Source organism: Ictidomys tridecemlineatus, chromosome 9, assembly GCF_052094955.1.
Source record: "Ictidomys tridecemlineatus isolate mIctTri1 chromosome 9, mIctTri1.hap1, whole genome shotgun sequence".
NCBI classification, from domain to species: Eukaryota; Metazoa; Chordata; class Mammalia; order Rodentia; family Sciuridae; genus Ictidomys; species Ictidomys tridecemlineatus.
This window is the reverse complement of record NC_135485.1, coordinates 127,233,222-127,250,254: the sequence shown is the minus strand read 5'-3', so window position 1 is coordinate 127,250,254 and position 17,033 is coordinate 127,233,222. Positions and strand designations below refer to the sequence as shown.

The 17,033-nt window shown below is 38.4% G+C and overlaps 1 pseudogene; it reads left to right on the top strand.

Moving 5' to 3' along the window:
- The first annotated feature begins 14,314 nt into the window (after window positions 1–14,314).
- Window positions 14,315–15,685, top strand: LOC110598389 (Y-box-binding protein 1-like; annotated as a pseudogene).
- The last annotated feature ends 1,348 nt before the right edge of the window (window positions 15,686–17,033 follow it).

Sequence of the window (17,033 nt, the reverse complement as noted above, 5' to 3'; positions counted from 1 at the left end):
CTTCATCATGTCATATTAGGTCCTAACTTCCTTAATAAGACTCCTTCAGAGTAAGAAATAAAATCAAGAATCAATAAATGGGATTGATTCAAAGCACGAAGCTTCTTCTTAGCAAAAGAAACAATCACTGAGGTGAAGAGAGAGCCTACAAAATGGAAGCAAAGTTTTACCATACACATCAGATAAGGCGCTAATCTTTAGGATATATAAAGAACTCAAAAATCTCAACACCAAAAAAAAAAAAAACCCAATTAACAAATGGGCTAAGTAACTGAACAGACACTTTCTCAGAAGAAGATATACAATCCATCCACAAATGTATGAAAATTTCTAGCAATAGAGAAATTTAAGTCAAAACTAGTCTAAGATTTCATCTCATGCCAGTCAGAATGGCAGTTATTAAGAATATAAGCAACAGTAAGTGTTGTCGAGGATGTGGGGGGAAATGCACACTTACACATTACTGGTGGGATTGCAAATTGATGAAACCACTCTGGAAAGAAGTATGAAGATTCCTTAGAAAACGTGGAATGGAACCACCATTTGACCCAGCTATTCCACTCCTCCATCTATACCCAAAGGACTTAAAATACGCATACTTACAGTGACAAAGCCACATCAATGTTTATAGCAACTCAATTCACAATAGCTAAACTGTGGAACCAACATAGATGCCTTTAATTTCATATAAAGGTAAAGAAACCGTGATATATATATATATATATATATATATATATATATATATATATATTTATAGAATGGACTATTACCCAGTATTAAAAGAGAATAAAATTATGGCATTTGCAGGTAAATGGATGGAGTTGGAGAATATCATGCTAAGTAAAATAAGCCAATCCCTCAAAAACCAAAGGAAAATGTTTTCTCTGATAAGTGGATGTTGATTCATAATGGGGGAGGGGCATGGGAAGGATGGAGAAACTTTGAATTTGACAGAGAGGAGTGAGGGGAGGAAAGGGGGCTTAGGAGTAGCAACTATGGTGGGGTGAGACAGGCATCATTATCCTAGGTACATGTATGATTGCACTAATGGTGTGACTCTACACTGTATACCACCAGAGAAATGAAAAGTTGTGCTCCATTTGTATACAATGAATTTAAATGCATTCTGCTGTCATGCATAAATAATTAGAACATTTTTTAAAAACAATACTTCTCTATCAGTGCTGCCTGCATTTGTCCCTTGAACATGTTGAATGGTGTTGCTGGGTTTCTTTGCACCAATTCTTCTCCTAGAATGCTCTATCCCAGATCTTTGAATAGTTTACATCCTCTTTTATTCAGACCTCTGCTCAAATGTCACAACTACAAAGGAACATGTCTAGATACCTCTTTTAAAGTCATCCCCTTTCCATAAAAACCTTTATTGCTCTGATTTACATTTCTAACTAAAATCATATTATGTATATATTCTGAGTTGTCAATCGTCTATCTCCCCCACTAGAATTTAAGCTCCATCAGGGCAGATCTGTTGATCAGGATTGCTACCTCACTGTCTAGAACACAGTAGAAGTTCAATAAAATAAAATTAATTTTACAAAATTTCTGATCTAGATCCTATATTCATGTGATGATAATTAATATGCACATTAATTTTATAGGCTTAAGTATACGTACTTCAAATAAGTACATGTTGAAGTACTCCCACTGAGTCACTATTGTGATAATACTCCATTTTAAGATTCTGGTCCTATAGCCTAACAATGATATTTATAGATTATCCATGAAGAATGAGTACTTCTGACAGTTCATGTTTGTGAATGAAGTGTCTAGAGCCCCAGTATTTTTTAAGGATGACAGGCTTTCATCCATCTGTATAAGCAACTCCATTAGTAACTTTTAATAAATTGAAGATATTAGAAAAGATGAATATAAAGCTCTTTGGCTTGGTCCTTTATTTTAAAGCATATTACCAGTAAGAAAAACAATCTGAAAGCATTTTTCTCAGGTTTTTCTAAATTAGACTCTACTGTGACCAAAATATCTGACAAGAACAACTTAAGGTAGGAAAAGTTTATTTCGGACTCACAGTTTCAGTCCATGGTCAGTTGATTCCACTGCTCTGGGCCCATGGTGAAGAGAATATCATGGCAGAAAATGTGGCAGAGGAAAGCTGCTCAGAAGGAAGCAAAAGGAAAGAGTGAGGAGGCAGGGGAAAGATAATGCCTAAGAACACACCCCCAGTGATCTACCTCCTTCAGCCATGCCCCAGCTGCCTGCAGGTAACACGTAGTGGTCCATTCAAACTATTAATCCATCAAATGGATTAACCACTGATGACGTTATAGCTTTCATAATCTGATCATTTTGCCTCTGAACATTGCTACATGAGCTAACACATGAGCTCTTTGGGAGACATTTTTAGAACCAAACCATAATGAGCTCCTACTGTACCGATTTTAGAATAGCTTTAAGGTAAGTGGGAGTCTCTAAGAAGATATATGAGCCTCAAATTAAACATTGTCCCTTTGGGAAAAATAGAATTTCCTCATAATGACTCACTTTATGATGCAGTTTCTAAAGAAACTCCAGTAAGAAAATGAGCTTTGCCTATACCTGCCCAACTGTCTTACAGGAATATTGTGAATTTTTAAAAATGGCTAGAAATATAATTGTTTAAAATTAAATTAGCTAAATATAAACTATTCAGAAAAAAATCCAGTCCATACTCTGGAAATATTGTGTTCTAAAGTAGATAGCATGGTGGCTATATGTGTCCTCCTCTTTTAGCTTTTAAATTTTGTGGGACCAGAGATTATGTCTGCTATATTCTTTTCTATTATAGAACCCAAATAAGAGGAAAAAACTTAATATAATTAAAGCAACATTTAAGTAATCTAGAAGACAGAGAATGAATGCATATGAGTCCCTTACAGTGAGAGGTATATATGGATTCTAGTGGCCAAGTCTGGAAAGGGCCCACTAGTGAGGTGAGTCATAGTTTGTGATTAAAGAATGAGTGTGCTTCTGAAAAGGAATTGGGCAGGTATCCTGGTCAGAGATAGTGGCAGGTGTGAAGGCTTGACTTGGCAGCAAGAGAGGGTGAAAGTTGTCATATACATTGTCTGACTAAATTCAAAAGGCTCCACAAAGAACCTTACTTATAACAAATAATAGATACAGACCATTGGGTTTCAATTTGCAATGGTGATGGAGAAATAATACGAGAACGAACGTTTTGTTTAGTGAAGTTCAGGGTAGAAGAAAGTGAATATCCTTGCAGGATTCTCATATGGGAGGGCAGATGTTAAGCTGCTATGGTCTCAATGTTTGTGTGCCCCCCAAATTCGTATGTTGACCCTCCTAATCCTCAAGGTTATAGTGGTAGAAAGTGGGGTGTTTAGGAAGGGTCGAGGGGCAGGCCTCTTGTTAATAGGATTAGTGCCATTACAAGGAATCTCCTTCTAACTTCTATAGTGAGCAGTCACCCTCTATGAAACAGGAAACAGAAATAAGCCTTTCCCAGAGATTACATATGCTGGTGCCTCGGTCGTGATTTTGCAGCCTCTAGAACTACAAGAAATAAATGTCTGTTGTATATAAGCCACCCAACTTATGGTATTTTTGTTACAGCAGCCTGAATGGACTAAAACTCAAGCAAATAACACAATGCTTCTGTAATTGCCAAACTGACTCTAAATAAAGATAGAAAGGGGATAGAACTTCCCTGAGAACCCTTGAGTAGTTAGTTCTTATGTGATATTAAGGATAAAGATAAATAAATTTTCCAAGAAAACTCTAACACAGCCAGAACATCTCCAAGGAAGAAAGTAGGTCAGGGTGCAAAATAAAATAGTTGGAAATTTTATCCAAAACAATTTGTAAAACTTAGTATCTCCAAGGCATGATTTTGTTAAAAATCTCACATAGACAGAAATCACAAACGATAGCCTGAGTAAATTTTATCTGCAGTGATTAACACCAACACAGTGAGTGTCTGGCATGATGTGTGATGATACATAACCACATCCTCCAGACACACCTACAGCAGCGCTTCCTCTCATTCAACCACGGAATGCTTTAGAATTGTTGATGAGACTCTAGCCTAGTAGATATGATGCACACCTGACGAAAAGCAGAAAGCAAAAGCACTTCAAGCAAACACCAAAATTGAATACATACATTTGAGAAGAAATAAACATTTAATTCAATTGCAAATACAGTAGGAGAATGTTCTCATATTTTAGAAATGCAGGAAATGAAACATATAGGGATATATGTCATGATATTTTTACTTTCAATTAACTTTAAAAGATTTCTATAAAAATATATACGCTTATAAAAGATATATATGTGCACACATTTACCAAGCACACAAAACAAACTGTGAACATTTTTTTAAAATTATTTGAACCCAAATGATTTGCCCAAGATAGCAAATTAGCACAAAACTATAGAGTCTGAACTGTAATCACGTGTGGTAAATACATCTGCAAAATGCCATTTAAGTCATAGAATGCAAATGTAGATGTTGTCATGGGCTGAATCATGTCCCAATAATTCATGTAGCCCCACTACCTCAAAATGTGACTATATTTGGATGGGCAATCTTTTTATTTTTATTTTTTAGCTGTACACAATACCTTTATTTTGTTTATGTATTTTTATGTGGTACTGAGGATCAAATTCAGGGCCTCGCACATGCTAGGCGAGCACTCTACTGCTGAGCCACAACCCCAGCCCTTAAGATGTGACTATATTTGAAGATAGGTTTTTAAAAGGTAAAATGAGGCTTTATAGATGGGCCTATCCAATGTGATTGATGTCCTTATAAGAAGATGGAATCAGGACATAGACACTTGCAGAACACAGATATGTGCACTCACAGAGGAAAGACCACGTGAGGACACAGAAAAATAGCCATCTGTAAGCCACTGAGGGGTCTTAGAAGAAACCAAACTTGTTGGTACCCTGATCTTGGACTTGTAGCCTACAAACTGTGAGAAATAAGTTTCTGTTGTTTCAGCCACCCAGTATGTGGTATTTTGTTATGGCAGCTCTAGCAAACTCATACAGATGTCTTCCCAAATATATTCAAATCAGAAGCCTATAAGCAAAAGCCCCTGAGGTGTTGTCTAATCTCTCCATCATGCTTCGGCAGCATCACCTCTAAGTTTTTCCACTGGAGGATAAATAGAAGTACTTAGAGGAATATTACCCAGCATTAAAGGAGAACAAAATCATGGCATTTGCAGTAAATGGACGGAGTTGAAGAATGTTACGCTAAATGAAGTGAGCGATCCCAAAAAAAACAAAGGCTGAATGTTTTCTTTGATATGAGGATGCTGACTCAGAATGGGGATGCGGGGGAAGCGGGGAGCATGGGAGGAATGGAGGAACTTTAGATAGGGCAAAAGGGAGGGAAGGGAAGGGAGGGGGCATGGGGGTAGGAACGACGGTGGAATGAAATGAACATCGTTACCCTAAGTACATGCATATAGACAGAATGGTGTGAATCTACTTTGTGTTCAGCCAGAAGTTTGAAAAATTGTGCTGTATATGTGTAACATGAATTGAATTGCATTCTGCTGTCATATATAACAAATTAGAATAAATAAATAATTTAATTTAAAAAAATAGAAAAGAAGGCCTTGGAAGAATAACTGTTATCTTGAAAGATGGCTGGGTTGTTGAATGTAATAATGAGGAGACCACTTTGAAACTCTGGTTCTGTCATCTTAGAAGACGTTTCCACAGACCTGCATAATATACACTGCATTAAACGCTTAAATTTAATCAATAAATATATATTAAGAACTAAAAGTCTTAGCAGGATATGGTGGTGCACACCAGCATCTAGGAAGACTGAGGCAGAAGGATCGCCAGTTTGGGGTCATTCTGGCCAACTTAGAAAGGACCTATCTCAAAATAAAATATAAAAAGGGCTGGAGATATAAAGCAGCCCTGGATTCAATCCCCAGTGCCACCAAAAAAAAAAAAAAGAACCTAATTACTCTTTTTTTAACTCAAAATTCAAGTAAGCCTCTGAAAGTAGAATAGTGATTACTAGATATTGAGAAGGGCGTAGAGGGAGGGAGGGTGGGGAAAGGGAGGCTGGAATTGATCAGTGCATGCTATATGCATGTGTAGAAATATCATTAATATATACAATTAATATGTGTTAATTAAAAATAATTCAGATATGATAATGGAAACCATATTTGGATTTTAAAAACATTAATTAGAAATTAGAAAAGGGCTTTGCCTCAAATGCTTACAACATTTTTGTATTGCTTTCTTGTTCACTGTTGTTATTTCCCAACAAATTCCTTTTTCAAAAGTTACCAAGAAGCCTTGGAAAGAGTAAAACACATGCTAATTGTAGATGGTGTTGATTTTTCTTCTACAAATGACAAATATAAATTTAGCAAAAAGATTTACACTCACTGCTAAGCAATGTTGCTGCGTGTCTCTTTGCACTGTTTCTAATTATGAAGGTATTTCGAATGTGTGTAAAACAGGAGAGTTTGCCTAAAGGCTAAGTTTGACATTCTTAGAACAATGTCTCCCTCATTGGCCATCTCCGTGACCTGGTCTCACTCTTCACTCCCTTTGACCTCTCTTGACCACCCATTTATTCCTGAAACTCTCTTTGTTTCACAGACACTACCCCTTTCTGATTCTCTCAGTTGCTTTTTTTTTTTTTGACAAGCTTCTAATTGTTACTTACCCTAACTGAAAGTTTTATACAAGACTTATCCTGGTTTCTTTGCCTTTTCTTCTTCACATTCTGCCTCCAGATGTAATGCATCACATTCCTAACTTCATTTACTAATTACTGCACTCTCATAGTTCCAAAATTGAAGCTCTTACCTAGACCCATGTCTATAGCCCCACATACCCTCCCATATCAGCCATCTTCATTTGAATGTTTCCAAACTGTTTCAAAATTCAGTTCATCTCCCCATAAAATCATTTGGCCCTCCAAACCTGGCTTTCTTTCCAACAACCCTAATGGATTCGCCATCAATCTTTACCCAGCCACGTTTTTTAATATATTATCTGTGATGTCTTTTATGCTATTACAGCAAAGTACACGTCATTGCAACAGATACCGGATGATCCACAAAGCCAAAACTATGTACTAGCTCGCTTTTTACAGAAAATGTTCCCTGACTCCTTGTCTAACAGATAGCTCTATCCCAACAATTTTAAGTAGTTCACATATCTCTTCCCCCTCCATTAGACTCCAGGTTTCTTGAAAATGGGGTAATGTCTTACTCTTTTTTTTAATTTTAATTAGTATTCCTAGCAAATTTCTGGTATACAGTATTTACTCAATAGATATGCTGAACTATTTCACCCTCTAAGAAATTTTAGAATCCTCTTTTGATTCTTCCTACTTTATTCCCCAGATCGAATCTTTCCCACCACTACCACCAATACCAAATTCTTAGACCATTTGCAAAAATGATTGCACTTGATGGTTAGTCCCCTCCAAGACTGACCCTGAACTTGACATGTGACTTGCTTTGGCCAATGGGATAATGGCAAATACCATGCAAGCAGACACTTGAGAACATGGATACTGAGGTTTGCCCTCTCTGGCTGCACTGGGTTACCTCTCTTGCACTGAAACAACCCAAGCAAATAAACCATAGTAACCCTGCCGGATGATGACGTACACATGGCTCAGTCACTCCCTTACTCCAGCCAAAAGCCAAATAGGTGAGCAAAGCCACTGCAGGCTAGTGGACTACAGATACACGAGGAAATCCACTGCATAAATGAGCCTCGCCTTGACCAGCGTAAAACCTCCAAACCAGCCCAAACCACTGACTCACAAATCAGGCTTCAGAATCATCACCATCATTTTAGACCAATTGGTTGCTGTGGTGCACGTGGCGGTTGTCACACAGCACCAGCTAGCCTCAACGCTGGTCTTCTTCATTGTGAATGTCTTTGGAATTTGTGCCTTAAACCTTGCACTCAAACCTCCAAAGCAGCATCTGTCACCACTTTTATCCCACCCTCACACTCCATGTGTGACAACATCAACTTATCTTCTGGCCTCTGGTTTCTATTCAGATGTATAAAACCATTCTGCCAAATTAGTCTTCCTAAAACTTTTCTTTCACTCTATACTGATCAATGATAAATAAGGACAGTCCACTTCTGAAAACCCACTTTATATCCTAAGGACCTATTTTTCTATCCAAAGTATACAATTTTATCTTAAAGCCATTGTAAGATAAACTCCACAAGAAATGAGTCATAGATTGATGAAGAATAAAAAAGCCTATAGTTAATGTAATCTTACACCTCCTCTTACATATGAGGAACAAGCTCATGAAGGCCAAGGTACTTGTCCAAGATCACATACCCACTTAACAGTGAGAGTGAAATAGAATGCAGATCCCCAAATTTCCAGTCAACTTCTCTATCAGATGTAAAATGCTATTTAAACTTAACATCTAGTTTTTGATTAAATGGATTAAGCATTGGAAGGCTATATCCTCTATGAGTCTAAAAGATGCAGCCACCAGACTGTGTTTATCTGGAGCAGGGACTTTTTACCATGAGTGCTTCTCATCCTTTACCCAACAAATTTCATCCTCAGTCTCATCTCCAAATCCCATCAGCTGTCACCTTACATTTAGAGCTTACATTTACATTTCTAAAAAGAATCAATCATTTTTTTCCTTTGAAGATACTTACTTCCACTTGTAGCTATGAAATCTAGAGAACTAACCTTCACATTATCACAGTAAGAATGTACAGTGAGGGCTGGGGCTGTAGCTTAGTGGTAGAGCTCTTCCCCCGCATGCACAAAGCTTTGGGTTCAATCCTCAGCACAAAAAGAAAGGAAGGAAGGAAGGAAGGAAGGAAGGAAGGAAGGAAGGAAGGAAGAGAGGGAGGGAAGGGAGGAGGAAAGAAGGGAAGGAAGGGAGGGAGGGAGGAAGAAAGGAAAGAAGGAACAAAGGAGGGAAGGGAGAGATGGGTTCATTACAGCCCTGTCTATAAAAGTTAAAACACTGCAAAGAACATTAACATCTATGGGAACTGACTAAATAAATTATGGTACACCCATACTACAAAATACTTTTTCATAGGATATCTTTGACATGAAAAAAAAATTACTAAGATATGCAGTTACATAGAAAAGCAAATCATGTACTATTTTAATATATAAGGTATAGTATGAGCTATTTATGTAAAATAAACAAAAAACAAAAAAGTATGTGCATGTATATTTGTGTGTGCGTGTGTGTGTGTGTGTGTGTGTGTGTATGTGTGTGTGTGTGTTTATAAGTTACTGGAAGAAGGATTGGGAGAATAAACACTAACTGATTAAAATGATAGCCTCTAAGAGAGGGAATAGAATATAGTAGAATGTAGTTAAAGGGCTCTTTCATCCTCAACACATTCTGTATATTTTGAAGTTTTTAAGTGGCAATATCTATGTATTTCTGTACTGTTTAAATGACAACATACTCATGCATTATTTATGGATTATTTTTGGTGAGACAAGAATTCACTACCAAAACCACCACAACAGTTACTCCAAAGAAAGTTCAAAGAAGAAATCAAAAACCTCTTTGGGATTTTCTCAGTGAGGGATATCGATCTCCAAACTAGCCCACTAATATCCTGTCTATTGGGTGTCATATGGTACCATGTGTATAACTATAGTACAGGGGTCAAACCCAGCCTATCGCCTGTTTTTGTAGTTCAGTGTTATTAAAATAGCAGCCCCACCACGGGCTCACACGTTGTCTATTGCTGCTTCTGAGCTTCCAGGGCAAGGGCAGGGGTTGCAACAGAAACCATATGGACCTCAAAGCCCAAACTATTTCATATCTGGCTTTTTACAAAAAAAAAAAAAAAAAAAAAAGTTTGCAATCCTTGCCCCAGAACAATGACAAGGACAAATGTAGTAGTCTCTAAGAAGCTCAGACTCATAACTGACCTCACTCTGGACCTCAATCTAATCAATTTAACTGCCACAGACATTATCCACAACAGCCAAACAACACATGCCAAGGAGTTAGATTTTTTTTCTTTTTTTTTTTTTCTTTATTGCCTAGAGACCATTCCCTTCACTTTCATTTTTTTTAAGTGTTAACGTGATTTTTTAAAATACAGAATGTTTTAGTTGGATTCCATTTTCTCTATGTCTAGACAAAACCTCTTATCTCTTCTATTAATTGAAATGGAGCAATTAATTTTATAATAAAGTCTCTCTGTCAGCCACAGATACTACGTGCTGTTTTATTTTCATAGGAGAAGAATGTAGACTGTCTGTAGATGTTGAAGTAGCTTGTTGCTTAAAGATTTACTGCACTTGTGAGAGTAAGATTTGGAAGTCTCAAAGGAGCTTTGAATTACTGTACTATTATGGTTTGGATATGAAGCGTTCCCCAAAATATCCTGTGTTCACATAGGAATGTGTGGAGGTGATATGATTATATTATACAGTTGTAACCTGGTCAGTGGATTAATCCATTTGATGGATCAGTAATTTGAAAGGACTCCTGTTGGAGTGATAGTTGTAAGCAGGGTGGGGTGGGGGGGTGTGGCTGGAAGAAGTAGGTCATAGAGGTGTGCCTTTGGAGTTTATATTTTGTCCCTGGCACCTCCCTCTCTCTACCTCCTGGATGCCTTGAGCTGAACAACCTTCCTCCACCAGGCCCTTCCACCATGATGTTCTACTTCGTCTCAGACTCAGAGCAATGATGTCAGCTGACTATGGACTGAACCTCTGAAATTATGAGTCCAAAATAAATTTAACCTCCTTTAAGTTGTTCTTATGAGGCATTTTTGTCACAGCAATGAAAGGCTGACTGATACATAGATATTTTTATAAAATGGAAGAAAATAAAATTGGCACTCTTTTGGTTAACATAGAATAAACCAGTGGAATTAATAATGAATTTCCCAGAAGCATGATGAAAGATGGTAAATAGGCAGCAGTACATACCATGAGAAAAGAGAGCTGATGATAAGTGCAGTGGAGAAGTCGATTCAATGTGACACTATGAAAAATTTACTGTGGTCAGAGATACTACAAAACAATCACTTTCCACAGTGTTTTGTTAATAGACTATTAAGGTAATTACCAAGACCTGGCCGACCTAAATTATTAGGCAACCATTGCCACCATTGGAAACTAAAGCCATTTATACTCTATCCCCTTGTAAAACAAGGATGTTGGTATAGGTGATTTCTAAAGCTCATTCTAGCTCAAAAACACAATGCCTACTTCTTGAGTACTTAGTAAGTATCTTCATCCATTTGTGCTGCTATAACAAAATGATACTTGAGATAGGATAATTTATTTAAAAAAAAAATGTTTCTCATAGATCTGGATGCTGGGAAAACCAAGACCAAGGCACTTGGTATTGTGTGAGGGCTGCTCTCTGCTTTCCCCTGACAGCATCCTCCTGAGGGGAGGAACTCTGTGTCTTCACAAAGGACAGAAAGGATTAAAGGGGTACTGGCCAAACTCTTTTTTGTAAAAATACAAATCTGTTCACAGGGGCCATCATGACTTATTGACTTCCCAAAAGGCCCATCTTTAACACAGCCACAATGGGGATGAAGTTTCAACAAGAATTTTGGAAGCGACAGATTCAAATATTGCACAAGTTTATAGCCTCAGGCAGTTCAGTTAGCCTTGCCAAACTTAGTTTTCTTTTTTGTAAGATGGAGGATCATATCAATACTTACTCATCTACAAAGCTATTGTGAAAATCACATGAGATCAACAACTCAGCACTATGTTTGCATGCAGTAAATGTGATGATAATGTTTATTATTATTATTTATATTACTTATCATGTCACTCTAATTGTTAATATTTAGCAGCTCTGCAAATTAAGAAAAGGCCCTTGAACCAAAGTTAACACCATCAGCCAAAGAAATTTAGTCATAACAAAAAAACACTTCTATTAAGTGTTCAAAAGAAAATTCAATAAACCCAAATCCATGTAAGCGATCATAAATGCTGAAGTGAATTTAAAAAAAGATGTAAAATTGGTGTCTAAGTTGTCATAACAAAATACCTCAGACTAGGCAGTTTAAACAATAGAAATTCATTTTCTCATAGTCCTAGAGGCTGAAAATCCAAGATTAGGGTGTCAGCATGGTCAGGTTCCGCTGAGGCTTCTCCTTCTTGCTCAGATGCCCACTTTCTTACTGTAGGATGAGAGAAAACTAGTTTTCTGGTGTCTTTTCTTATGAGAGATCTAATCCCATCATGTGGACCCTGCTCTCATGATTTCATCTAGCCCTAATTATCTTCCAAAGGCCCTGCCCCCAGAAAGCCTCACATTGGGAGTTAGGAGTTTAATGTATGAGTTTTGGAAGAACACAAATATTCACTCCATAAATTTCTTCTCTGGCCCCTTAGAATTCATGTTCTTCCCTCAGTCAAATAAATTTCGTACATCCCAACAGTCCCCAAAAGTCTTAACTTATTCTAGCATCAACTCTAAAAGGTCCATAGTCACTTAAATAATCTTAGATATCTAAATCAGATATGAATGAGGTACATTTCACCCTGAGGTGAGATCCCTCTCCAGCTGTGAACCTGTGAAACCAAGCAAATTATGTGCTTTCAAAAGACCATGGTGGAGGCTGGGTTGTAGCTCAGTGGTAGAGTGTTTGCCTTGGGAACGTGAGATACCAGGTTTGATCCACATAAATAAATGAGATAAAGGTATTGTGTCCATCTACAACTAAGAATTTTTTTTTCTTTTTTTGTGGTGCTGGGGATGGAACCCAGGGCCTTGTGCATCTGAGGCAAGCACTCAACCATTGAGCTAAATCCCCAGCCCCTAAAAATATATTTTTTAAAATTATTAAAAAAAAAAATAAAGTGGGCTGGGGATGTGGCTCAAGTGGTAGCGCGCTCGCCTGGCATGCGTGCGGCCCGGGTTCCATCCTCAGCACCACATACCAACAAAGATGTTGTGTCCGCCGAAAACTAAAAAAAATAAATATTAAAAAAAATATTCTCTCTCTCTCTCTCTCTCTCTCTCTCTCTAAAAAAAAAAAAAAGATAATATTGAAGCGGGCTGGGGCTGTAGCTCAGCAGTACAGCACTTGCCTGTCTTGTATGAGGCACTGGGTTCGATTCTGAGCACCGCATACAAATAAATAAATAAAATAAAGGTCCATCAACAACTAAAAATATATTTTTTAAAAAAATACAATGGTGAAGAGGCATAGGAGACATTCTCATTCCAAAGCAGGGACCATGGAAGGAAGAAAGAGGTGAGGGGTCCCAAGAAACTCCAAAACCTAGCAAGGAACTTTCCATTGAGCCAGGAGACTATCCTCTTTGGTTGGATGCTCAGCCCTCCCAGTCTGCTGGGTGCAGTGTCACCCTGCAGCTCTGTGGGTGACCCCGCCTTTGAGGCAGTGGGGGGAGTCATCACGCCCTGCCGAAATCCAGAGGCAATCCCAACCTCTGGAACTGAGAAGCAAACAGGCTTGCCCCTGGGGCCTGGGCTGAGCAGGCAGCTCTGATGAATGATCTCTGCCTCACCTCTGGGGTCAGTCTTTTCTTTCCTTGAAGTTTGCAGCTGAATAGCTCTAGGGCCCTTCCCACTTCTCCTTTGGGAATGGGAATATCAATCCCAAATCTGTCCACCACTGCATTTCTTTATACCTCTTGCCATTTTTTAAAAACTCAGAGTTTTGCTTGTGGTTTGGTAATGAAAAGTAAATCATACCTCCCCCCAGAGAGAATCCCTGAAATATAAGACATCCTTCTGTATAACCGAAAATAATAATGATTTCTTAATAGCATCTAATACCTAGTCCAAATCCAAAACGTTCCCAGTCATCGGGGGGAAAAAAAAAAACTGCCAACAACAAAAATAACAAACTGTGTAGGTGATTTATCCAAATCAGGACCCAGTCCAGGCCAACACAATTGTCCTATTCCTGTTCTGGTGTTGTTTCCTTTAAATCTTTTTTAATCTAGAAAAACAAATCCCCTTTCTGTTGACTGACTTGTGGAAGAGAAGGGCTAATTGTCCAGTTACATATCACACCTCTGGGCTTTACCTCTTTGGTTCTCCTGTTATTTGTTTAACTTGCCCTTCTGTTCTCTCTCTGGGCTGGAAACTGGAATGTATATAGCTGAAGGCTTGACTATATTCAAGTTAAACCTTTCTGGAAACATCTCTAGATACATGGAACATATCATCAGAAGACACTTAATATCTGTTTACCCCATCATTGGTGATGCTAAGACTTGATTGAGTCTCTGCCCTCCAATGGAACCACCAGCAATTCACAAAACATTGGGCTACAGGATTCATTAAATATATTTTGATGCGACAACATGATGTCGTGCAACATTGTTGCAGTGAGAAGCCACTTTAGAACCTTCAGGAGTTCATCTAAAGACTAACATTTTAGAATAGAGTTGACCCTGGAAAAACAGGGGTTTAAAGACAAACTGTGCAGCCTAGAAATATTGAAAAAAATTATGAAAAGTTACATAGAACCTGAATGAGTTTTACTTGTTATAAATAAATACGTATTGATTATAGTGTATTATATCATTTACAATATACACATACATAAAAAGTTAAAATTGATAAAAACAGACCATTTGCAGGTGTGAGAAATGCAAACAAATACAAAGATGCAGCACTAAATCATAATTGCATACAATTAACTGTAGCAATTCTGTACTACTTCAGTAATTCTGAGTTATCTCCAGTTGCTGTTGTAACAAGCTCAAGTGTCTACTTAAAACGCATGAGATATGGACCATCTCCCAAGAGCAGTTTCTCTCCCCAGGAAATTTTGTATAGTATAACAAGTGTTCTCACACATTTCTCACCACATATAATACACACAACATACAAAATATGTGCTGTTTCTATTATCAGTAAGACTTCTGGTACAGAGCAGGTATTCATAGATAAGTCGTGGGGAATCAGAAGTTAAATGGAGTTGGATGGGAAGAAAGCACAGAGCATGGAACTCAGAAAGCCCAGAGCTGCCCACTGCTGCCTAGTGACCTACACACCTGCACCACGAACAGCCATACAGAGAGCAGTGGCCTAAGTGGCCCAAGTGGCCCAAGTGGTCTGGTGGCATTGGCTGGCTGGGACAAGAAGGTCATTGCAAGGAAGGTATTGAGAACAATAAAATGGCTCAATTTAAGAAGCATACATGGTTCAACCATCCACAGGAATGACATGAAACAGTCATAAATAGAATAACCCCAGGAAGGACCTGCACAGTAGGAAAAAAAATGGAGAGACTGAGGAGTTTGATGTTGCTGAAGGAGAAAAGGCTATGGAAGAACAGATGTTAGAGAACCTGGTGGAGATCGAGCCCAAGGCAGTAAATGTGAAGCAGACTACAACCATTACAGACACTACCCTGGTGATCCTCAGCGCAATTACCAGCAGAGTTGCCAGAATATCGAGAGTAAGGAAAGAAGGAGAGATGGCCAGTCCAACAACACCAGCACTACCAGAGGCACGGGTTCCCACCTTACTCCTTCCAAAGACCCCATGGGCGCCGACCACAGTATTATACCCCTCCTATGCAGGGAAAAGTGATGGAGAATGTCAGCAACCAGAATGCAGGACCACCACATAGGCCAGGGAGACAGAATGTTTTCAGGAGGGCCACCCTCACTACCAACAGCCCAGAGAGGACAGCAATGAGGAAAATCCATACTGCTCAACTCTGATTATGCTACAGATGCCAGAGAAGGGAAAGAGGAGAAGCAACCGGTCCACCATCTGAGATCTCCTTCACTCTGAGGATGAGCAGGATGGAGCCAAGTAAACATCAGCTCATTATCTCCACCATCATCTGGTCATGCAACAAGAGGAAATGAATATGAAATTCCTGCAACACTTTGGAGCAGACTTTAAAATGGTTTTTCTGCCCATTGATCAGATTCCTAGAATCCTGTGCATTGTCCATGCACCATGGGCTTTTTATTATTGTTATCTAAAGACATTCCTTTCTGGTAATAAAAAATGTGAGATTTTTCCTTAAGCTTAGTTTTTTCTCAATATGCCTTTAATTTTTTAATTGTTTCATATCTGCTCAAGTTGAGATTTTTAAGAACTTCATTTTTAATTTTTAATAAAATTTAGAACTTGGCTTTTTCAAAGAACAGTCAACAAACCATAAGCACCTGTTAATAAAGGTCTTAAATAACTTTTTTTTAGAAGGTCAGACCTGAATTTTCTATTGTGGGCCAGGGAGCGGGGTCAGAGTCCCTAACCCTCAAGTTGCTCAATGATTATGAGTATTTCCTCTTAAAAACAAATCGCCTATAGGGAGTTTCAATTAAAAACTCATCTTCAACTCACAGGCTTGTCTTTTCATCTTTACAGCAGTTATGTTTACTGCCAATAGTCTCGGTCACTTCACTGGCCAGAGAGAAGGCTGCGATGGCAGTTTCAGGTCTCATGTGTCTGATGTCCATTTCCCTAGTTCTCCACCTTGCCTCTCACAACCACTTACCAGCCTTCCTTCCTATTTGCAGTTCTTCTCTGAATGCTTCCTGTTTTCCTTCCCCCAGGGAGTTCAAAACTGCCTGCAATATTCTCAGCAAATGGCACAAGACTCAGGACTTTCATGGTGTTTCAAGTTGGAGGATATTGGGAGTTAGCAATTATGAAATGGATTTGCAAATTTGAATCAAGAAACTTAAATTTAGAAGAACATTTGCCCCAAGGACATGTGAAAAATTGGTTTTTAAGTGCTATCTTGAGTACTTCTTAATCTACAGCAATTATTGTTCATGAAATCAATATGACAGGATGCTGAGAGAAGTCATGGTAAATACCATTACACTAATGCTCCGCTTAATGAGCTGCTTGAGCCAGAGTCAAGTGGGATCAAGGTTTCCCTGAAACCAGAAAAACTGCAAATTCCAACCCACCTTCCAGGGAAAAAAGTAACCTTTGGAAATCCAGTTGAAAAACTTAGCCTTTGGAAATACTTAGCAGGGAATATAGAAGTTGGGCAAGCATATTAAGTCTTAGCTATGGGGAAAGGGGTTATTGGAGGTGAAGTCAACT